The following is a 25,423-nucleotide window of genomic DNA, read 5'->3' as shown; positions in this document are numbered from 1 at the left end:
TCTCAAGCGAAGGATCTTAGGTTTATTTCTAAATTAAGGAAACGGTTGAATAGTAATCTTTTCTGCCTGGTTAATACACTTTGCAAGAAGCTGCAAGAATAGCTCGTAAAGTCACAGGTCAGCAGCGACGAGTCAGGAACGTCTGCTTTCATTTTCTCCTCGTGAAAACATTTCGTTTTATTAGCAGCCAAGGCTCAGAAAGGGTTCTCAAAGACGTCTTTAGGAGCTTCTGAAAATTCTAATTGGATCTTAACGTTGACGTAAATAGTACTGTTCTCACTGCTATCTTGATTTCCCAAAATACCCAAAGAAGAACGTTTCATGTGACGTCACATCTCTACTTAAGTAACGTGCAGTGACGTTTCAAATAAACCGTCAAAGTGATCCACCTTCCTCACCAGCGTCTCTGATTAAGAGAAAGTTTAATCATTTTTTGTTCACTTGTTCTTTTTAAATTTCGCACAAAGCTGCATGAGAGCTATCTGCGCTAGTCGTTCCTAATTTAGTAGTGTAAAACAAAAGTGGAATTGAGCGTCACATAAAAACTTCTCCACTGCTGAAACGGCGAGCATGTTTGGTGGGACGGAAATTCGAACCCGCGAAAAGGGTAAAACTCCCCAAACCACCTAATCATAATGGGTCGAAAGTCAAAAACTGTAGACAATCAAAAAATAAACATTTTACGTACATTGAACAGTCCCGGCATGGCCACGTGGTTAAGTCACTCGGCTCATAATCTGAGGGTCATGGGTTCGAATCGCCGTCACACCAAACATGCTCGCTCTTTCAGCTGTGAGGGCGTTATAATCAATCCTTCTTCTTTGATGGTAAAAGAGTAGCCCAAGAGTTGGTGGTGGGAGGTGATGAATAGCTGCCTTTCCTCTAGACTTACACTGCTAAATTAGGGACGGCTAGTGTAGATAGCCCTCGTGCACGTTTGCGCGAAATTCAAAACAAACAAACCCTGTAAAACCTCGTAAAACACAGTAAAACCTACACTAGTGTGCAAATCACTTATCTCTTCCAATCACAGTAAAACCTAGACTAGTGTGTAAATCACTTATCTTCCAATCACAGTAAAACCAAACTAGTGTGTAAATCACTTATCTTCCAATCACAGTAAAACCTAGACTAGTGTGTAAATCACTTATCTTCCAATCACAGTAAAACCTAGACTAGTGTATAAATCATTTATCTTCCAATCACAGAAAAACCAAGACTAGTGTGTAAATCACTTATCTTCCTATCACAGTAAAACCTAGACTTGTGTATAAATCACTTATCTTCCAATAACAGTAAAACCTAGACAAGTGGATAAATCACTTATCTTCCAATCACAGTAAAACCTTGGTGAGTGAATGTAGTTCTCTATGAAAATTATAATTTTATATTATATAAGTTACTGATTATTTAACCTGCTACTTATGAAACGATTCTGTGGAAACCGTTAACCGTCTTTTAACCTTTTACTAGCCAAACGATGTTCTTCAAACTGCTAACCTTCATTCAACCTGTTACTAATATAAAGTTCCCATCTGCCACCCACGTGTTAATCGAGTACTTAGGTTGTTAGCCACCTAGGTAATTAAAATGGAAGTAGAGCATCGTGTGAAATGAAGGATAAAGCACGTGACTTAGTACGTCAGGAATGAACCTGAAAAAACGTGTGGTATCTTTGAGAAAAAAAAAACACATCAAGAGAAATGAATTAAGTGCTGCGTAGATTCAACAATGTCAAAGTTAGTAGTACGTTATACACAAATAATGTTTCTCATATGATTGAATCGATAGATGTTGGCAAGTACACGTTCATTTCCATAAATGGTTTCTTTCCTACATTATGCATACAGCGACTCAGGTTCGTAGGCTTAAACATCAGTGATAAAGAAAGAAAAAAAAAACTAATTTAAATCCATCTCATAAGTTTTCTGGACTTCGGAAAAATTAGTCGAATAAAGAGATTCAATTTCGAAAACAGTTTTGTACCCGTATGTATATTTCCCGATAGTGAAATTACAATTTGAACTAGTCTGATCATGAAATGCGATCTTGACTCAATTTTCTAGTCCACTTCACATGAGGTTTCATTCAATAGTTCATTTCTAAACTTACCGAGAGTGTGCTTCCGGAATATTGAATTCTGGATTTAGTTGATTGGATCTATAGAAAACAAAACCAAAACCTTACCATTTGTACTAATTATTGAAAGTCATTTCTCTTCTGTGTTTTGTGAGATCTACTCGGTTTTTGCTTCCCGAATTTAGAAACATTTATATTGTTTCTGTATTTCTGCTACAAAGTCTTTATTATGCAAATAAATTAAAAGACAGACGTTCTTGCAAAACGTTTTCGAACAAAGAGCTCCACGAAAGCCCGCGATTACTTGGAAAATTAATGCGGACGACAACTAATTTAATATCACTTTTGATTTATTGATTTCCTTTATAAATTATTTTTTGTTATGAGTAATAGCAAAGACGGTATGTAACAAAAATGTCTTTATCATATTCCTCTACCCACAATAGATAGATACGGATAGAGAGAAAACGAAGACATAATGGACAGATTGAAAGATGTTATAAATCTTTGTATCATTGTTAAAGTGGCGCGAAACACGACACATCACACGTGGAGTACATTTCTAGCAGTGTTACTAAGTGAGGCCCGGTATAGCCAGGTTGGTTAAGGCGTTCGACTCGTAATCTGAGGGTCGCGGGATTCGAATCCCCGTCTCACCAAACATGCTTGCCCTTTCAGCCGTGGGAGCGTTATAATGTGACGGTCAATCCCACTATTCGTTGGTAAAAAAGTGACCCAAGAATTGGCGATGGGTGGTGATGACTAGCTGCCTTCCCTATAGTCTTAGACTGCTAAATTAGGGACGACTAGCACAGATAGCCCTCGTGTAGCTTTGCGCGAAATTCAAATAATTACTAAGTGAACTAATTTGTCTCAGCAATCACATTACCACATGTTTTACAACCTCATCTGAATCTAAACGTAAATTACTGCAGCATGTTAATCGTTTCTATAATTTCTAACGTGGGGAGACTTTGTACGTCATAAGGAACGTCACTGTGTTTGAAGCACAAGGAATCAAACCACGAATTTACCACCTTCTTCTACAAAGAGACGTATGGAAAATGTTTGAAAATTTCCAATCACTCGACTTTCAGAGAATTGTAATCTGAACGTCATCTTATACGTAAGTGGTCTAAGTTGATGCATCGTAGACTTCTGGAAATCAAGTAAGTGAATTTGTCCTTAACTTACAACTACTGGCAGGCAGCCAGAAACACCCGCCGCCAGAAACGAATCTTTAAACTGATGTATGAACTTAACTACCACTTTTTACAACGTCCTTATGGCTGAACGTGCGACACTACACCTGTAATTCTGGTCTTGAGGTACCAAGCCTGACACGTTAACCATGCGGCTCCAGTTTCCACCTGATAATTGTTAGTAATGGGTAGGTGTTTACATGGTTTAGACTTGGTCTTCTGATTACATCGAGGAAAGAAAGGAGGTCGTAAGAATAGTATTGTTCTATTTGTTTCTCACTGTTGTTTGTGTCGTGCATACATTCCACTTAACTCGATTCTGTTGCCTGGAAACAGTTGCGGACGTGAGACAGAATCCGCTGTCTATTTCTATGAAACATAAATTTTAAAAGTTTAAATCGTCAAGTATGTGTGTCATCATTGGTTACTTGTTGTTCTAACACTGTTCTTCTTGTTTTGTTTTATTCACATGTGCGTATTTCTTTAAAAGGATCAAGGATTGTTGTTGTTGTTGAATTTCGCACAAAGCTACTCGAGGGCTATCTGTACTAGCCGTCCCTAATTTAGCAGTGTAAGACTAGAGGGAAGGCAGCTAGTCATCACCACTCACCGCCAACTCTTGGGCTATTCTTTTACCTACGAATAGTGAGATTGACCGTCACATTATAACGCCCCCACGGCTGAAAGGGCGAGCATGTTTGGCGCGACGCGGGCGCGAACACGCGACCCTCGGATTACGAGTCGCACGCCTTACGCGCTTGGCCATGCCAGGCCCAGGATCAAGGAAGACGGCGTCCTTTCACATATGATGTATGTGGCCTTTCTACATGTCTATAGATTTGCCCTTCCTATAACGGTTGGTTTGTTTTCGACGCGTGTGTTATAAATCGTATTAACTTCATGTCGGTAAGTTTCAGTTTCCACTGTGGCATGAAGTCAGGAGTATTTACCTGGGTATTTACCTGGGTAGCATGGGGAACATGGGGATACACCCGCATTAATGTATTCATCTGGGTAGCATGGGGGAACATCGGGGACACACTCGCATTAATGTATTCATCTGGGTAGCATGGGGGAACACGGGGGATACACCCGCATTAATGTATTCATAGCATGGGTAGCATGGGGGAACACGGGGGATACACCCGCATTAATGTATTCATCTGGGTAGCATGGGGGAACATGGGGGATACACCCGCATTATTGAAGAGCACTGGCTTTGCATCGGCATTTCCCCCACCTGAGATATAACCTTTTGAAATTTAACCCTCTTTACATTCAGGCCCCGCCATGGCCTCGTGGTTAAGTCACTTCACTCGTAATCTGAGGGTCATGGGTTCGAATCCCCGTCGCACCAAACATGCTTGCCCTTTCAGCCGTGAGGGGCTATAATGTGACGGTCAATTCCATATTCGTTGGTAAAACAATAGCCCAAGAGTTGGCGGTGGGTGGTACAGACCAGCTGTCTTTCTTCTAGTCTTACACTGCTAAATTAGGGACGGCTAGCGCAGATAGCCCTCGAGTAGCTTTGTGCGAAATTCAAAACAAACCAAACCTTTACATTCTGACTCCCACTATTTGTTTGTTTGTAATTAAACACAAAACTACACAGCAGGCTATCCGTGCTCTGCCCACCATGGTTATCGAAAGCCGATTTCTTGCGTTTAAGTCCGCAAACATTCCGCTGTGCCACGGGGGGAGGTGTTGGATGACTTCCACTGGCACTAAAGTTTTGTTTCCCACCCTCCTAAACTAAATCTTTGATCTTCATGGCTACCAGTAAAAATACTTCCAACTGTATTAGTGTGGTATTTAATCCTCCTATTTCGCTAGAAATTACCTCTTTAGGCGACTGGTGCTTTTAACGAGCTGCCTTCTCTCTCCCTGTACATAAAACGACTGACTTTCTGACCTGATAGTTCAGCCCACTGCGCATACATACACAAAACAGGTTGTCTCCGTGGTAGGTCAGCGGTAAGTTAATGGGGTTACGATACTAAAATCTGTGGTTCCTTTACACCCACCAAATAAACAAGCAACTAAACAGATTCATACATATACGACATTAACACAGCTCGTAATTACACACAAAAAAGACGTATTTTGCATATGTTTACAATTATCGATTTATTATTAGGTCTTTAATATGCATATCTTAAACAGATTAAGGGAAGATAAACAGCGAAATAGACAGTAAGTGAGCTTCAGTTTCTCATGAAGCACCTTGGCAATCCTTACTTAACTGTCATTGTTAAACAATACCCTGAAACAGTCTTGTTGCCTTGGTAACAGGATAACCAAAGAAGTTAAAGCATATGAGAAATGGTACAATGATAACAAAGCAAACATTGCAAAAAAAAAAGTTTTCAAACCTTTATATATATATATATTTTTTTTTTTTTGTTTATATCTACATCCACTAGGAGGCAGTTCGAGAAATAAACGAACAGGTAAGAAAAAAGAACACTACTTGAGAAACTCGAATAATAATAAAAAAAAGCGAATAGAAAATGAAACGTCAGTTTCAACAAGGTATGACCGATGAGTTTTTAAACTAAGTTTTATAAGATTTAGGTTTGGTTCTTTAGTTTTGTTGTCAGCCAGTTCTTCGTCTTACTGTAAGGACCATTCACTGTGCGTACGTGTTGGTATCCATCACACAGACTTGTCTGGCTCGGTTACCGCTAGAAACTGTCCGACGGTGAACACGGTCTATATTCTTTTAGAACTTTTTAAGTATGACAAATTTCCACTTCTTAGCTCATACACGTTTCACTTTAAATGCCCTTAATCAGTTAATGAGTTAATAATTAGCTTCCACAAAGCAGAATATGTAACTAGAGTAACATAATGGATTTAAGAACAACATAATGAAGGGAAACATTATTTAACACTGTCACATATACAGTTTTTATTTCCTTAACCTGTTGACTGCCAAGTATTTCAGCTGCTACGATACAACTCCAACTCTTCTTCATTTTGTAACTTTATCGTGACGCCATTTTGGATCGAAAGTGAAACAATTTATAAGTAGGTCATGTATGGTGCTGACATCTATCGTTCAAGTTAGGTATTATTGAGAACGAATTAACTCGTCCGTGGCACTGTGTTACCGATCGGCTTGGACGAGTTATCTCGTATACGGAACTGGACAGGTTAATAAGTATTCTTAATTAGTATATTAACAAACAACAACACACACATAGAAGAAAAGACCGCAAAACATGGAAAAATAATGAAACATTTAAAAAAATTGTTCGAAATAAGTAAAAACTACGCCTGTGACAAACACTTTGTATTAATTCACAACGTTTCGGGCAAATGCTCTTCGTCGGCCAATTTTAAAACGTCTTACAAAGAAAATTTTCTAAGCCTATTCGAACTGTTAAACACTTATTCGTAAAATTAGGTAGCAGGTTTGCTTTAACGTGGTCAGACGATGCTGCACCGTTATTATATTCTAAATTCAGTGTATTTTACAAGATGGCTCGTCACGATTTGCTTTTAATGTCCAACAGAAGAGGGCTAGGTTTTGGTGAGAGTTATCTATGGATACGTGGCCCGCCATGGCCAAGCGTGTTGAGGCGTTCGACTCGTAAACCGAGGGTCGCGGGTTCGAGTCCCCTTCACACCAAACATGCCCGCCCTTTCAGCCGTGGGGGGCGTTATAATGTGACGGTCAGTCCCACTATTCGTTGGTAAAAGAGTAGCTCAATAGTTGGTGGTGGGTGGTGACGAATAGCTGCCTTTCCTCTAGTCTTACACTGCTAAATTAGGGACGGCCAGTGCAGATAGGCCTCGTGCAGATTTGCGCGAAATTCAAAACTAACAAACCCTCTTAATGTCAATGCTTAAATTTATATTATTGCGCCATCTATCGTACAAAGCGAAAATTCTCGAATGATGAATAATTTATATTAAAGTCGAAACGATTATGCAGCCAAAACAACCTGAACAACAAACTGTATTATTACTCCTAATGACAAGAAGCTAAAAAACTGTTTAACTTCAACTAAAACTGTGGTCAAAACGTCAGACTGATAACCTGCGGTTAAGATGAGGTATTTTTCATGAATAACTTTGCACACGCCACTTATATTCAAACCAAACTTGAAAACCAGTTTAGTTTGTAACGATCCATTAACTTGCTAAATAATATAAAACAAATCCACAAAAGTTAAATATATTTTCCTGTCAGATAAAGTTTTAACACTTTTGTGAAGAAGAAGAAAATCAGTCAAAATTCGAGAAGATATTTCTCAGATACAGGTATATCTCAGTCTGAGCTACGTGAAATAATAAACAAGTAGAGTACAACCAGGTTTCCTGTATACCACCATGTAACAGTTTTAAACATTATCATACTACCAGGTTTCCTGTATACCACAATGTAACAGTTTTAAACATTATCATACTACCAGGTTTCCTGTATACCAGGTTTCCAATGTAACAGTTTTAAACATTATCATACTACCAGGTTTCCTGTATACCACAATGTAACAGTTTTAAACATTATCATACTACCAGGTTTCCTGTATACCACAATGTAACAGTTTTAAACATTATCATACTACCAGGTTTCCTGTATACCACAATGTAACAGTTTTAAACATTATCATACTACCAGGTTTCCTGTATACCACAATGTAACAGTTTTAAACATTATCATACTACCAGGTTTCCTGTATACCACAATGTAACAGTTTTAAACATTATCATACTACCAGGTTTCCTGTATACCACAATGTAACAGTTTTAAACATTATCACACTACCAGGTTTCCTGTATACCACAATGTAACAGTTTTAAACATTATCACACTACCAGGTTTCCTGTATACCACAATGTAACAGTTTTAAACATTATCATACTACCAGGTTTCCTGTATACCACAATGTAACAGTTTTAAACATTATCATACTACCAGGTTTCCTGTATACCACAATGTAACAGTTTTAAACATTATCATACTACCAGGTTTCCTGTATACCACAATGTAACAGTTTTAAACATTATCATACTACCAGGTTTCCTGTATACCACAATGTAACAGTTTTAAACATTATCATACTACCAGGTTTCCTGTATACCACAATGTAACAGTTTTTAAACATTATCATACTACCAGGTTTCCTGTATACCACAATGTAACAGTTTTAAACATTATCATACTACCAGGTTTCCTGTATACCACAATGTAACAGTTTTAAACATTATCATACTACCAGGTTTCCTGTATACCACACAATGTAACAGTTTTAAACATTATCATACTACCAGGTTTCCTGTATACCACAATGTAACAGTTTTAAACATTAACATCACTACCAGGTTTCCTGTATACCACAATGTAACAGTTTTAAACATTATCATACTACCAGGTTTCCTGTATACCACAATGTAACAGTTTTAAACATTATCATACTACCAGGTTTCCTGTATACCACAATGTAACAGTTTTAAACATTATCATACTACCAGGTTTCCTGTATACCACCATGTAACAGTTTTAAACATTATCATACTACCAGGTTTCCTGTATACCACAATGTAACAGTTTTAAACATTATCATACTACCAGGTTTCCTGTATACCACAATGTAACAGTTTTAAACATTATCATACTACCAGGTTTCCTGTATACCACCAATGTAACAGTTTTAAACATTATCATACTACCAGGTTTCCTGTATACCACAATGTAACAGTTTTAAACATTATCATACTACCAGGTTTCCTGTATACCACAATGTAACAGTTTTAAACATTATCATACTACCAGGTTTCCTGTATACCACAATGTAACAGTTTTAAACATTATCATACTACCAGGTTTCCTGTATACCACAATGTAACAGTTTTAAACATTATCATACTACCAGGTTTCCTGTATACCACAATGTAACAGTTTTAAACATTATCATACTACCAGGTTTCCTGTATACCACAATGTAACAGTTTTAAACATTATCATACTACCAGGTTTCCTGTATACCACAATGTAACAGTTTTAAACATTATCATACTACCAGGTTTCCTGTATACCACAATGTAACAGTTTTAAACATTATCATACTACCAGGTTTCCTGTATACCACAATGTAACAGTTTTAAACATTATCATACTACCAGGTTTCCTGTATACCACCATGTAACAGTTTTAAACATTATCATACTACCAGGTTTCCTGTATACCACAATGTAACAGTTTTAAACATTATCATACTACCAGGTTTCCTGTATACCACAATGTAACAGTTTTAAACATTATCATACTACCAGGTTTCCTGTATACCACAATGTAACAGTTTTAAACATTATCATACTACCAGGTTTCCTGTATACCACAATGTAACAGTTTTAAACATTATCATACTACCAGGTTTCCTGTATACCACAATGTAACAGTTTTAAACATTATCATACTACCAGGTTTCCTGTATACCACAATGTAACAGTTTTAAACATTATCATACTACCAGGTTTCCTGTATACCACAATGTAACAGTTTTAAACATTATCATACTACCAGGTTTCCTGTATACCACAATGTAACAGTTTTAAACATTATCATACTACCAGGTTTCCTGTATACCACAATGTAACAGTTTTAAACATTATCATACTACCAGGTTTCCTGTATACCACCATGTAACAGTTTTAAACATTATCATACTACCAGGTTTCCTGTATACCACAATGTAACAGTTTTAAACATTAAACATTATGTAACAGTTTTAAACATTATCATACTACCAGGTTTCCTGTATACCACAATGTAACAGTTTTAAACATTATCATACTACCAGGTTTCCTGTATACCACAATGTAACAGTTTTAAACATTATCATAACCAGGTTTCCTGTATACCACATTACTACCATATACCACATACTACCAGGTTTCCTGTATACCACAATGTAACAGTTTTAAACATTATCATACTACCAGGTTTCCTGTATACCACAATGTAACAGTTTTAAACATTATCATACTACCAGGTTTCCTGTATACCACAATGTAACAGTTTTAAACATTATCATACTACCAGGTTTCCTGTATACCACAATGTAACAGTTTTAAACATTATCATACTACCAGGTTTCCTGTATACCACAATGTAACAGTTTTAAACATTATCATACTACCAGGTTTCCTGTATACCACAATGTAACAGTTTTAAACATTATCATACTACCAGGTTTCCTGTATACCACAATGTAACAGTTTTAAACATTATCATACTACCAGGTTTCCTGTATACCACAATGTAACAGTTTTAAACATTATCATACTACCAGGTTTCCTGTATACCACAATGTAACAGTTTTAAACATTATCATACTACCAGGTTTCCTGTATACCACAATGTAACAGTTTTAAACATTATCATACTACCAGGTTTCCTGTATACCACCATGTAACAGTTTTAAACATTATCATACTACCAGGTTTCCTGTATACCACAATGTAACAGTTTTAAACATTATCATACTACCAGGTTTCCTGTATACCACAATGTAACAGTTTTAAACATTATCATACTACCAGGTTTCCTGTATACCACCATGTAACAGTTTTAAACATTATCATACTACCAGGTTTCCTGTATACCACACAATGTAACAGTTTTAAACATTATCATACTACCAGGTTTCCTGTATACCACAATGTAACAGTTTTAAACATTATCATACTACCAGGTTTCCTGTATACCACAATGTAACAGTTTTAAACATTATCATACTACCAGGTTTCCTGTATACCACAATGTAACAGTTTTAAACATTATCATACTACCAGGTTTCCTGTATACCACCATGTAACAGTTTTAAACATTATCATACTACCAGGTTTCCTGTATACCACCATGTAACAGTTTTAAACATTATCATACTACCAGGTTTCCTGTATACCACAATGTAACAGTTTTAAACATTATCATACTACCAGGTTTCCTGTATACCACACCATGTAACAGTTTTAAACATTATCATACTACCAGGTTTCCTGTATACCACAATGTAACAGTTTTAAACATTATCATACTACCAGGTTTCCTGTATACCACAATGTAACAGTTTTAAACATTATCATACTACCAGGTTTCCTGTATACCACAATGTAACAGTTTTAAACATTATCATACTACCAGGTTTCCTGTATACCACAATGTAACAGTTTTAAACATTATCATACTACCAGGTTTCCTGTATACCACAATGTAACAGTTTTAAACATTATCATACTACCAGGTTTCCTGTATACCACAATGTAACAGTTTTAAACATTATCATACTACCAGGTTTCCTGTATACCACAATGTAACAGTTTTAAACATTAGGTTTCCTGTATACCAGGTTTCACATACTACATTATCATACTACCAGGTTTCCTGTATACCACAATGTAACAGTTTTAAACATTATCATACTACCAGGTTTCCTGTATACCACAATGTAACAGTTTTAAACATTATCATACTACCAGGTTTCCTGTATACCACAATGTAACAGTTTTAAACATTAACATACTACCAGGTTTCCTGTATACCACAATGTAACAGTTTTAAACATTATCATACTACCAGGTTTCCTGTATACCACAATGTAACAGTTTTAAACATTAACATACTACCAGGTTTCCTGTATACCACAATGTAACAGTTTTAAACATTATCATACTACCAGGTTTCCTGTATACCACAATGTAACAGTTTTAAACATTATCATACTACCAGGTTTCCTGTATACCACAATGTAACAGTTTTAAACATTATCATACTACCAGGTTTCCTGTATACCACAATGTAACAGTTTTAAACATTATCATACTACCAGGTTTCCTGTATACCACAATGTAACAGTTTTAAACATTATCATACTACCAGGTTTCCTGTATACCACAATGTAACAGTTTTAAACATTATCATACTACCAGGTTTCCTGTATACCACAATGTAACAGTTTTAAACATTAACATACTACAAGGTTTCCTGTATACCACCATGTAACAGTTTTAAACATTATCATGCTACCAGGTTTCCTGTATACCACAATGTAACAGTTTTAAACATTATCATGCTACCAGGTTTCCTGTATACCAGAAAATTTTCTTCCTTTATGACATTACATATTTATTATAGAAATTTTGAGGGATCTCTATTATTTATCACCAGTCACCATCCAGAAGATTCTCCTGGGAGGTGATTTAGGCCAAATAAAAATAACAGAACCGAGACATGAGGTGATAATATTTTCAGAAACACGTTCGTTCTTTCAAATCCATAAGTGACGTTGTAGCAATTACATCAAACCATTTTGCGTCTAAAGTAACGTTTTTTCATATTTCTTAAGCCTAAAATCTACGATACTTAGATTTTTGGTACAGTGCACTTCAGAAAGAATTGTGGTGAATGCGTGTTCAACTTAACTCAAGGTATTACGTGAAACGAAATCTCTCCAAAGAGCTTTCCTTACGTCAGACAAATAATAGAGCTAAAATACTATTTTACACCTTCCTGATTTGAAATGTAATATATCAATAACAGGATTCTGAGAAGACGAAAAAGGTTACAGTGTAGAAAATTGTCTCAAGTGACTAGGCCTAGATTAGTTACCGTAAAGTTACTTATCTTAGTAACAAATTTTGTCAAATTAGCTTTATGAGAAACACAATCAAATCTCACAATGTACATTATTTATTTAATATTAATATAAACAGCTTAGCTTTATAATAAGAATATTTTACTTAATGTTTTGTCTACTTTCATTAAGACCCCAAGGTTATATTTAATTACAAAATATAACATTTAAAACAAACAACTGGCAAAATATATATGAAAGAACAATTTTCACAACCATTATTTATTTCGTACACGTCCTATGCCTAATTCCATTTTTTAACGTGTGGTAAAAGATTTATTTAGAATTAAACACAAAGCTACACAATGGGCTATTTGTGCTCTGCCAACCACAGGTTGAAACCAGTTCTCTGGCAGTGTGAGTTCGAAGATCATAAAGTTGTGCCACTGAGGGCCATGGTAAAAATACCATTCTGAATTTAGGTACACATTGGAACTTTCCGGTACAAAATGAACCTTTGGTACCTTCGAGGAACGAAGTATCTTACCAAAGATAGCAAAAATCGTGTAAACACACGCAGACTGGTGCCGAAACGCCTATATCTAGTGTTGGTAGACCGGTACCGAAACGTCTATATCTAGTGTTGGTAGACCGGTACCAAAACGTCTATATCTGATGTCGGTAGACCGGTACCAAAACGTCTATATCTAGTGTTGGTAAACTAGTACCGAAACGCCTGTATGTAGTGGTGGTAGACTGGTACCGAAACGCCTGTATGTAGTGGTGGTAGACTGGTACCGAAACGCCTGTATGTAGTGTTGGTAAACTGGTACCAAAGCGTCTATATCTAGTGTTGGTAGACTGGTACCAAAACGTCACAATGGAGTTGGTGGACTGGTACCAAAACGTCTATATCTAGTGTTGGTAGACTGGTACCAAAACGTCTATATCTAGCGTTGGTAAACTGGTACCAAAACGTCTATATCTAGTGTTGGTAGACTGCTACAAAACGACTATATCTAGTGTTGGTAAACTGGTACCAAAACGTCTATATCTAGCGTTGGTAGACTGGTACCAAAACGTCTATATAGTGTTGGTAGACTGCTACAAAACGACTATATCTAGTGTTGGTAAACTGGTACCAAAACGTCTATATCTAGCGTTGGTAAACTGGTACCAAAACGTCTATATAGTGTTGGTAAACTGGTACCAAAACGTCTATATAGTGTTGGTAGACTGATACAAAACGACTATGTCTAGTGTTGGTAGAGTGATACAAAACGACTATATCTAGTGTTGGTAAACTGGTACAAAAACGTCTATATCTAGTGTTGGTAGACTGGTACAAAAACGTCTATATCTAGTGTTGGTAGACTGGTACAAAAACGTCTATATCTAATGTTGGTAGACTGGTACAAAAACGTCTATATCTAGTGTTGGTAGACTGGTACAAAAACGTCTATATCTAGTGTTGGTAGACTGGTACCAAAACGTCTATATAGTGTTGGTAGACTGGTACAAAACGTCTATATAGTGTTGGTAGACTGGTACAAAACGTCTATATAGTGTTGGTAGACTGATACAAAACGTCTATATAGTGTTGGTAGACTGATACAAAACGTCTATATAGTGTTGGTAGACTGATACAAAACGTCTATATAGTGTTGGTAGACTGATACAAAACGTCTATATAGTGTTGGTAGACTGATACAAAACAACTATATCTAGCGTTGGTAAACTGGTACCAAAACGTCTATATCTAGCGTTGGTAAACTGGTACCAAAACGTCTATATCTAGCGTTGGTAAACTGGTACCAAAACGTCTATATCTAGTGTTGGTAGACTGCTACAAAACGACTATATCTAGTGTTGGTAAACTGGTACCAAAACGTCTATATCTAGCGTTGGTAGACTGGTACCAAAACGTCTATATAGTGTTGGTAAACTGGTACCAAAACGTCTATATCTAGCGTTGGTAACTGGTACCAAAACGTCTATATCTAGCGTTGGTAAACTGGTACCTAAAACGACTATATCTAGCGTTGGTAAACTGGTACCAAAACGTCTATATAGTGTTGGTAGACTGATACAAAACGACTATGTCTAGTGTTGGTAGAGTGATACAAAACGACTATATCTAGTGTTGGTAAACTGGTACAAAAACGTCTATATCTAGTGTTGGTAAACTGGTACAAAAACGTCTATATCTAGTGTTGGTAAACTGGTACAAAAACGTCTATATCTAGTGTTGGTAGACTGGTACAAAAACGTCTATATCTAGTGTTGGTAGACTGGTACAAAACGTCTATATCTAGTGTTGGTAGACTGGTACAAAACGTCTATATCTATGTTGGTAGACTGGTACAAAACGTCTATATCTAATGTTGGTAGACTGGTACAAAAACGTCTATATCTAATGTTGGTAGACTGGTACAAAAACGTCTATATCTAGTGTTGGTAGACTGGTACAAAAACGTCTATATCTAGTGTTGGTAGACTGGTACCAAAACGTCTATATAGTGTTGGTAGACTGGTACAAAACGTCTATATAGTGTTGGTAGACTGGTACAAAACGTCTATATAGTGTTGGTAGACTGATACAAAACGTCTATATAGTGTTGGTAGACTGGTACAAAACGTCTATATAGTGTTGGTAGACTGATACAAAACGTCTATATAGTGTTGGTAGACTGATACAAAACGTCTATATAGTGTTGGTAGACTGATACAAAACGTCTATATAGTGTTGGTAGACTGATACAAAACTTCTATATCTAGTGTTGGTAGACTGATACAAAACTTCTATATCTAGTGTTGGTAGACTGATACAAAACGTCTATATCTAGTGTTGGTAGACTGATACAAAACGTCTATATAGTGTTGGTAGACTGATACAAAAACGTCTATATCTAGTGTTGGTAGACTGATACAAAACGTCTATATCTAGTGTTGGTAGACTGGTACAAAACGTCTATATCTAGTGTTGGTAAACTGGTACCAAAACGTCTATATAGTGTTGGTAGACTGCTACAAAACGTCTATATCTAGTGTTGGTAGACTGGTACAAAACGTCTATATCTAGTGTTGGTAGACTGCTACAAAACGTCTATATATAGTGTTGGTAGACTGGTACAAAACGTCTATATATAGTGTTGGTAGACTGGTACAAAACGTCTATATATAGTGTTGGTAGAGCTACAAAACGACTATATATAGTGTTGGTAGACTGGTACCAAAACGTCTATATATAGTGTTGGTAGACTGGTACAAAACGTCTATATCTAGTGTTGGTAGACTGGTACAAAACGTCTGTATCTAGTGTTGGTAGACTGGTACAAAACGTCTATATCTAGTGTTGGTAGACTGATACAAAACGTCTGTTCTATCTAGTGTTGGTAGACTGGTACCAAAACGTCATATATCTAGTGTTGGTAAACTGGTACCAAAACGTCTATATCTAGTGTTGGTAGACTGATACAAAACGTCTATATCTAGTGTTGGTAGACTGGTACCAAAACGTCTATATCTAGTGTTGGTAGACTGGTACCAAAACGTCTATATCTAGTGTTGGTAGACTGGTACCAAAACGTCTATATCTAGTGTTGGTAGACTGGTACCAAAACGTCTATATATAGTGTTGGTAGACTGATACACAAAACGTCTATATATAGTGTTGGTAGACTGGTACAAAACGTCTATATATAGTGTTGGTAGACTGATACAAAACGTCTATATCTAGTGTTGGTAAACTGGTACGAAAACGTCTATATCTAGTGTTGGTAAACTGGTACGAAAACGTCTATATCTAGTGTTGGTAGACTGGTACCAAAACGTCTATATCTAGTGTTGGTAGACTGCTACAAAACGTCTATATCTAGTGTTGGTAGACTGATACAAAACGTCTATATCTAGTGTTGGTAGACTGATACAAAACGTCTATATATAGTGTTGGTAGACTGATACGAAACGTCTATATATAGTGTTGGTAGACTGATACAAAACGTCTATATATAGTGTTGGTAGACTGGTACCAAAACGTCTATATCTAGTGTTGGTAGACTGGTACAAAACGTCTATATCTAGTGTTGGTAGACTGGTACAAAACGTCTATATCTAGTGTTGGTAGACTGGTACCAAAACGTCTATATCTAGTGTTGGTGGACTGGTACAAAACGTCTATATCTAGTGTTGGTAGACTGATACAAAACGTCTATATCTAGTGTTGGTAGACTGGTACCAAAACGTCATAAAAGAGTTGGTAGACTGGTACCAAAACGTCTATATCTAGTGTTGGTAGACTGGTACCAAAACGTCTATATCTAGTGTTGGTAGACTGGTACCAAAACGTCTATATCTAGTGTTGGTAGACTGATACAAAACGTCTATATCTAGTGTTGGTAGACTGGTACCAAAACGTCTATATCTAGTGTTGGTAGACTGATACAAAACGTCTATATCTAGTGTTGGTAGACTGGTACAAAATCGTCTATATCTAGTGTTGGTAAACTGGTACCAAAACGTCTATATCTAGTGTTGGTAAACTGGTACCAAAACGTCTATATCTAGTGTTGGTAGACTGCTACAAAACGTCTATATCTAGTGTTGGTAGACTGATACAAAACGTCTATATATAGTGTTGGTAGACTGATACGAAACGTCTATATATAGTGTTGGTAGACTGATACAAAACGTCTATATATAGTGTTGGTAGACTGGTACCAAAACGTCTATATCTAGTGTTGGTAGACTGGTACAAGATCGTCTATATCTAGTGTTGGTAGACTGGTACAAAACGTCTATATCTAGTGTTGGTAGACTGGTACCAAAACGTCTATATCTAGTGTTGGTAGACTGGTACCAAAACGTCTATATCTAGTGTTGGTAGACTGGTACGAAAACGTCTATATCTAGTGTTGGTGACTGGTACCAAAACGTCACAATAGAGTTGGTAGACTGGTACCAAAACGCCACAATAGAGTTGGTAGACTGGTACCAAAACGCCACAATAGAGTTGGTAGATAGCTACAAGACATAAAATACAACCGGTGGACTGATCTAAGGTAGAAAGTAAGTTAAGTCTTACAAAAGTTCGAAGATTGTTGATAAAAAAGAATTGAAAATTGTCTTTTGTACTTTATGTAATTCCAGAACATGATGATACGAGATATTTATATCATAAAACTCCCTGAACAATGAAATCCAAGTGCTTTCAAAATAATAATGTATCCAGTGTCCAGCCTGAGGCTGAAGGCCTTCAACATAACACGTATACCAGAAACGTTCTTTTTATTCCAATATTTCTCATCCGCATCACAAGGTCTCGACTTCCCTGACAGTCAACCGATCAATGTGCGAGGATGGTCGAACTACAACTTACGAAACGCAGCCTATTCGACTGGTACAACACCGTTTGGAAGCCTCTAAAATAAGGGTAATAAAAGTGTTACCCTAAAGCAGTTGAGCATAACATTTGATCACTGTTGGTCTCACCAGTAAAGGATTCTGCCAGCAGAACCCTTAACTTGACGTCTCATGAAATACAAACAGAAAACTGATGTATCGTATGGTTAATAAATAGTGTTAGAAACTGATGTATCGTATGGTTAATAAATAGTGTTGAAACTGATGTATCGTATGGTTAATAAATAGTGTTAGAAACTGATGTATCGTATGGTTAATAAATAGTGTTACAAAAACTGACGTATCGTATGGTTAATAAATAGTGTTAGAAACTGATGTATCGTATGGTTAATAAATAGTGTTAGAAACTGATATATAGTATGGTTAATAAATAGTGTTAGAAACCGACGTATCGTATGGTTAATAAATAGTGTTAGAAACTGACGTATCGTATGGTTAATAAATAGTGTTAGAAACCGACGTATCGTATGGTTAATAAATAGTGTTAGAAACTGATGTATCGTATGGTTAATAAATAGTGTTAGAAACTGATGTATCGTATAGTTAATAAATAGTGTTAGAAACTGACGTATCGTATGGTTAATAAATAGTGTTAGAAACCGACGTATCGTATGGTTAATAAATAGTGTTAGAAACTGATCGTATCGGCGGTGGTTAATAAATAGCGTTGGAAACCGATGTATCGTATGGTTAATAAAGTGTTAGAAACAGACGTATCGTATGGTTAATAAATAGTGTTAGAAACTGATGTATCTTATGGTTAATAAATAGTGTTAGAAACTGACGTAATCGTATGGTTAATAAATAGTGTTAGAAACGGATGTATCGTATGGTTAATAAATAGTGTTAGAAAGGGATGTATCGTATGGTTAATAAATAGTGTTAGAAACCGATGTATCGTATGGTTAAGAAATAGTGTTAGAAACCGTATCGTTATTGTTAATAAATAGTGTTAGAAAGGGATGTATCGTATGGTTAATAAATAGTGTTAGAAACCGATGTATCGTATGGTTAAGAAATAGTGTTAGAAACTGACGTATCTTATTGTTAATAAATAGTGTTAGAAACTGATGTATCGTATGGTTAATAAATAGTGTTAGAAACCGACGTATCGTATGGTTAATAAATGAGTGTTAGAAACCGACGTATCGTATGGTTAATAAATAGTGTTAGAAACCGGCGTATCGTATGTTTTATAAATTGTAGAGCTAGAAACTGATGTATCGTATGGTTAATAAATAGTGTTAGAAACTGATGTATCATGGTTAAGAAATAGTGTTAGAAACCGACGTATCTTATTGTTAATAAATAGTGTTAGAAACCGATGTATCGTATGGTTAATAAATAGTGTTAGAAACCTGATGTATCGTATGGTTAATAAATAGTGTTAGAAACAGACGTATCGTATGGTTAATAAATAGTGTTAGAAACTGATGTATCTTATGGTTAATAAATGAGTGTTAGAAACTGATGTATCGTATGGTTAATAAATAGTGTTAGAAACTGATGTATCGTATAGTTAATAAATAGTGTTTAGAAACGGCGTATCGTATGGTTAATAAATAGTGTTAGAAACCTGACGTATCGTATGGTTAATAAATAGCGTTGGAAACTGATGTATCGTGTATGGTTAATAAAGTGTTAGAAACAGACGTATCGTATGGTTAATAAATAGTGTTAGAAACTGATGTATCTTATGGTTTAATAAATAGTGTTGTAGAAACTGATGTATCTTATGGTTAATAAATAGTGTTAGAAACCGACGTATCAAAATGGTTAATAAATAGTGTTAGAAACCGACGTATCGTATGGTTAATAAATAGTGTTAGAAACTGGACGTATCGTATGGTTAATAAATAGTGTTAGAAACCGGACGTATCGTATGGTTAATAAATAGTGTTAGAAACTTTGGATGTATCGTATGGTTAATAAATAGTGTTAGAAACCGACGTATCGTATGGTTAATAAATAGTGTTAGAAACTGATATATAGTATGGTTAATAAATAGTGTTAGAAACCGACGTATCGTATGGTTAATAAATAGTGTTAGAAACCGGCGTATCGTATGGTTAATAAATAGTGTTAGAAACTGACGTATCGTATGGTTAATAAATAGATGTTAGAAACTGATGTATCGTATGGTTAATAAATAGTGTTAGAAACTGATGTATCGTATAGTTAATAAATAGTGTTAGAAACTCGACGTATCGTATGGTTAATAAATAGTGTTAGAAACCGGCGTATCGTATGGTTAATAAATAGTGTTAGAAACGGACGTATCGTATGGTTAATAAATAGCGTTGGAAACCGATGTATCGTATGGTTAATAAAGTGTTAGAAACAGACGTATCGTATGGTTAATAAATAGTGTTAGAAACCAGATGTATCTTATGGTTCATAATAAAAGTGTTAGAAACTGACGTATCGTATGGTTAATAAACAGTGTTAGAAACGGATGTATCGTATGGTTAATAAATAGTGTTAGAAAGGGATGTATCGTATGGTTAATAAATAGTGTTAGAAACTGATGTATCGTATGGTTAAGAAATAGTGTTAGAAACTGACGTATCTTATTGTTAATAAATAGTGTTGCTAGAAAAGGATGTATATCGTATGGTTAATAAATAGTGTTAGAAACTGATGTATCGTATGGTTAAGAAATAGTGTTAGAAACCGGCGTATCTTATTGTTAATAAATAGTGTTAGAAACTGATGTATCGTATGGTTAATAAATAGTGTTAGAAACCGACGTATCGTATGGTTAATAAATAGTGTTAGAAACTGACGTATCGTATGGTTAATAAATAGTGTTAGAAACTGACGTATCGTATGTTTTATAAATTGTGTTAGAAACTGATGTATCGTATGGTTAATAAATAGTGTTAGAAACTGATGTATCGTATGGTTAAGAAATAGTGTTAGAAACTGACGTATCTTATTGTTAATAAATAGTGTTAGAAACTGATGTATCGTATGGTTAATAAATAGTGTTAGAAACCGAGTGTATCGTATGGTTAATAAATAGTGTTAGAAACAGACGTATCGTATGGTTAATAAATAGTGTTAGAAACTGATGTATCTTATGGTTAATAAATAGTGTTAGAAACTGTGATGTGCATCGTATGGTTAATAAATAGTGTTAGAAACTGATGTATCGTATAGTTAATAAATAGTGTTAGAAACGTGACGTATCGTATGGTTAATAAATAGTGTTAGAAACTGACGTATCGTATGGTTAATAAATAGCGTTGGAAACTGATGTATCGTATGGTTAATAAAGTGTTAGAAACAGACGTATCGTATGGTTAATAAATAGTGTTAGAAACTGATGTATCTTATGGTTAATAAATAGTGTTAGAAACCGACGACGTATCGTATGGTTAATAAATAGTGTTAGAAACGGATGTATCGTATGGTTAATAAATAGTGTTAGAAACGGATGTATCGTATGGTTAATAAATAGTGTTAGAAACTGATGTATCGTATGGTTAATAAATAGTGTTAGAAACTGATGTATCTTATGGTTAATAAATAGTGTTAGAAACTGACGTATCGTATGGTTAATAAATAGTGTTAGAAACTGATGTATCGTATGGTTAATAAATAGTGTTAGAAACTGATGTATCGTATGGTTAATAAATAGTGTTAGAAACCGATGTATCTTATGGTTAATAAATCGTGTTAGAAACTGATGTATCGTATGGTTAATAAATAGTGTTAGAAACCGATGTATCGTATGGTTAATAAATAGTGTTAGAAACTGATGTATCGTATGGTTAATAAATAGTGTTAGAAACTGATGTATCGTATGGTTAATAAATAGCGTTAGAAACTGATGTATCGTATGGTTAATAAATAGTGTTAGAAACAGACGTATCGTATGGTTAATAAATAGCGTTAGAAACTGATGTATCGTATTGTTAATAAATAGTGTTAGAAACGGATATTTTAGTCAGTATTTTTCATGAATGTATGATGTCACAACTCGAACTGTTTATGTTAGTAAGGTTATTCTAGTCTTACACAGCTAAATTAAACACAGATAGCCCTCGTGAAGCTTGGCGCGAAAATGTCAGTAAAATTTAATAGTTTTGATTATAAGTAATTAATAAATTGGACTGTACATTCCCTGGGACTCACCACACTGGAAAGTAAGTTAAGGACGTAGGGAAATACAATCCATTTATCTTGTGAAACTTAAACATTATTCTGAAAATCGACAATTTTAAGCTTTATTTTCCACAGATATTGGAATTTAAATAACCACTACAACTGATATGACGTAGGAATAAACAGCAACAGATGTCAGCTCTGTCTGCTTCTTGCTTTCCTGCTACAAAATTTATATCAATCAGTTACATATTGACAGAACAACGTCACACATAAGGATCTGTTCATTTCTCTAGAACAACACGAACGTGGAAAACTGCACGTAAAAACGTGCTTATTCATATTCCCACAGTGGAATTAGGCTTAACAAAACAACGTTTGCCTTTCTTCTGAGCCCAGTAAACGTCGTTTGTCTTATCGCTACTAAATGTTTCGTGAACAACAAAACTCTTAATGTGAAGCAAGAAATGAATCTCGAATGTTCATCACTTAGAAATATACCGTGCTGTAGTTATCAAAATTTGAAAATGTTCTTATTTTAATGACCCTAATAATTACAAAATTAAACAGTACCGATCCCAGGTTATAAGCTACAAACAAGTAGTCATCTGTAAAATAAATCATAATATTTTTTGTTGTCAGTAGGTGTCGTTCTTTGCTTATTTTTATTTGTTAAGAAATTTTTACATCGTAATTAGCATTAAACATAAATTCCGCCACTTCATGACTCGTGCGTTTAAAATTTCATAAGTACATGCACTGTAAACACCGTATCTAAAAGAAAAATAATTACATTATTGAAGTAGATAAGGTAGGAATGCACTACATCTAGTACCTGTTAGTCAGCCCTGAAATAGAATGTACACCAATACCAATCGAATGTGGTTAAAGAATATTCTATCAGTTTCGCAGCCTCGTTAGATAATTCGTCGCAGAATAGTTGTGTACAACGTTACTACTAAAAATAATCGTAAAGGTATGTGCAGTTCCTTTCAAAACTGTTTTATACTGACAACGTTTCGTGTTTAGGTCTTTCTGAAATAGCTTCAAGTAAAGTTTCGCTCTTTCGCCCTTCAGTAAGTAGTTTAAGATAAAGTTTCATATTTAGGTCCTGAGGTAAATAAGGGGGATATAGTTTTAAGTTTTAAGATATTAAGAAGAGCAAAGCGCCATTTATTCTGTTAGAAATGATGAAAACAAGTTACATGAAATATAATTATTCAAGAACATATCTGAATATTCACATACCAATACAAAAAATAAAAACCGAACATTCTCTTCACTCAACGTTACGTAACGAGGTGTGGTTGGAAGTGAAAGATTTTCCCAGATTAATTACAAACTTTGGAAACACTGCACTCGTTGTTTTACTTACTGTTTAACACATATTTGCAACAATGTCCGGTATTTGCTTACGTTAGGGTAAAACGAAAGTTGGACATTTTCTACAACAATTTCTCTCAAGTTGCTTTACGCATGACAACAAAAGCTAACCCCTCCTAGCTGTGGTATTATGGAAATTAACCAATTAAGCACGTGCAATCTGTCTCTCGTATTCGTAACAATACCCACCTTTGACAGAATAAAACAAATAAAAACATGTTAATCCTTCTCAAAGTCGCGTGATTAACCACCAAGAAAGGTTGGCGATTCGCTGTTAGATGGATGGATGGTCCAACATTCCGATACATGAATAATTAATCCTGTGAATGTATATGTACTCCAAACATTCTCAAAGTCTCGAGATCAGTTCTGAGTATGAACAAAGTAAGAAGAAATAAACGACGACCCCCCAGTGAAGCCTCGTTATGAGGATCTATAGTCTCTTAACGACCAATCTATATCTTAATTATCGTGACACTCGTAGAGTTTTAAATATTACATAATTACTCGCTGCCTCATAAATTATACAAAGTTATCTAGCTGATAACATGAGAGAAAAACAGGCAACTTGCACCAGCCGCACTTGTGTGTTGCTTTTAAACTAAACAGGAGAACTGGTTGTCGCTTTCATAAGGTGCCAACAACTATGCGAAGCGTGTTCAGGAGCATCCCGTCTCAAACCTCGGACTCTTAAGTTACAATAATCCCACAGTTTCCGACATTATGCATCTTAGTTATAATAAAACCAGGAATTTCCAACACCTGACATGTTAGTTACAATAATCCCACAGTTTCCGACACATCTTAGTTATAATAAAACCAGGAATTTCCAACACCTGACACGTTAGTTACAATAATCCCACAGTTTCCGACATCTTGCATCTTAGTTATAATAAACCAGGAATTTCCAACACCTCTGTATGTTAGTTACAATAATCCCACAGTTTCCGACATCTTGCATCTTAGTTATAATAAAACCAGGAATTTCCAACACCCTCATATGTTAGTTACAATAATCCCACAGTTTCCGACATCTTACATCTTAGTTATAATAAAACCAGGAATTTCCAACACCTGACATGTTAGTTACAATAATCCCACAGTTTCCGACATCTTGCATCTTAGTTATAATAAAACCAGGAATTTCCAACACCTCGTATGTTAGTTACAATAATTCAGTTACTTTCAGTTTTCTCCTGGTTTTTGACTCGTTAAAAAAGTCAATAATTTTTTTTTGTACATCAAATAATGTTTCGAAACCAAATCCTTTCTGTTAGACTATTACATGATTATCTCACCAAAGTTTTCTATTTTTTATGAAATAACCGTTAAATAAACTATTCGGTAAAACATTTTTTTTTTTACATTCTAATTATTCTAATGATAACAAAATCGTTTTATATTTCCTACTGTACTTTTATTTGATTACCTTGTCTAACGTTCACTCGTAGTCCTAAGTTCACGCTATATGCTAAAATAACAATCTCACTTGTTTGCTAATGTTTTTCGGATGTACGATACGTCTAATATCATTATATTTTCTTATCGAAACACAAATTCAGTAATGAGAAAACTTAACAAGTTCACATAACGGACAAGATAACTTGCAAAGTACATTAATTTAGTAATCAAACATCTACCCTA

At 35.3% G+C, this 25,423-nt stretch overlaps 1 long non-coding RNA gene across 1 annotated transcript; it reads right to left on the bottom strand.

Annotated features, from left to right (window-relative positions):
* On the bottom strand, window positions 1–25,423 carry LOC143247729 (uncharacterized). The gene is made up of 2 exons (XR_013026683.1): window positions 25,209–25,423; window positions 1–406 (listed from the first exon to the last, which is right to left on the bottom strand). It is a non-coding gene; the product is annotated as an uncharacterized LOC143247729 (long non-coding RNA).

This window comes from Tachypleus tridentatus, chromosome 3 (assembly GCF_004210375.1).
Source record: "Tachypleus tridentatus isolate NWPU-2018 chromosome 3, ASM421037v1, whole genome shotgun sequence".
Lineage (NCBI taxonomy): Eukaryota > Metazoa > Arthropoda > Merostomata > Xiphosura > Limulidae > Tachypleus > Tachypleus tridentatus.
Note: the sequence above shows the minus strand (reverse complement) of the source record. Positions and strands in the feature narration are given on the sequence as shown.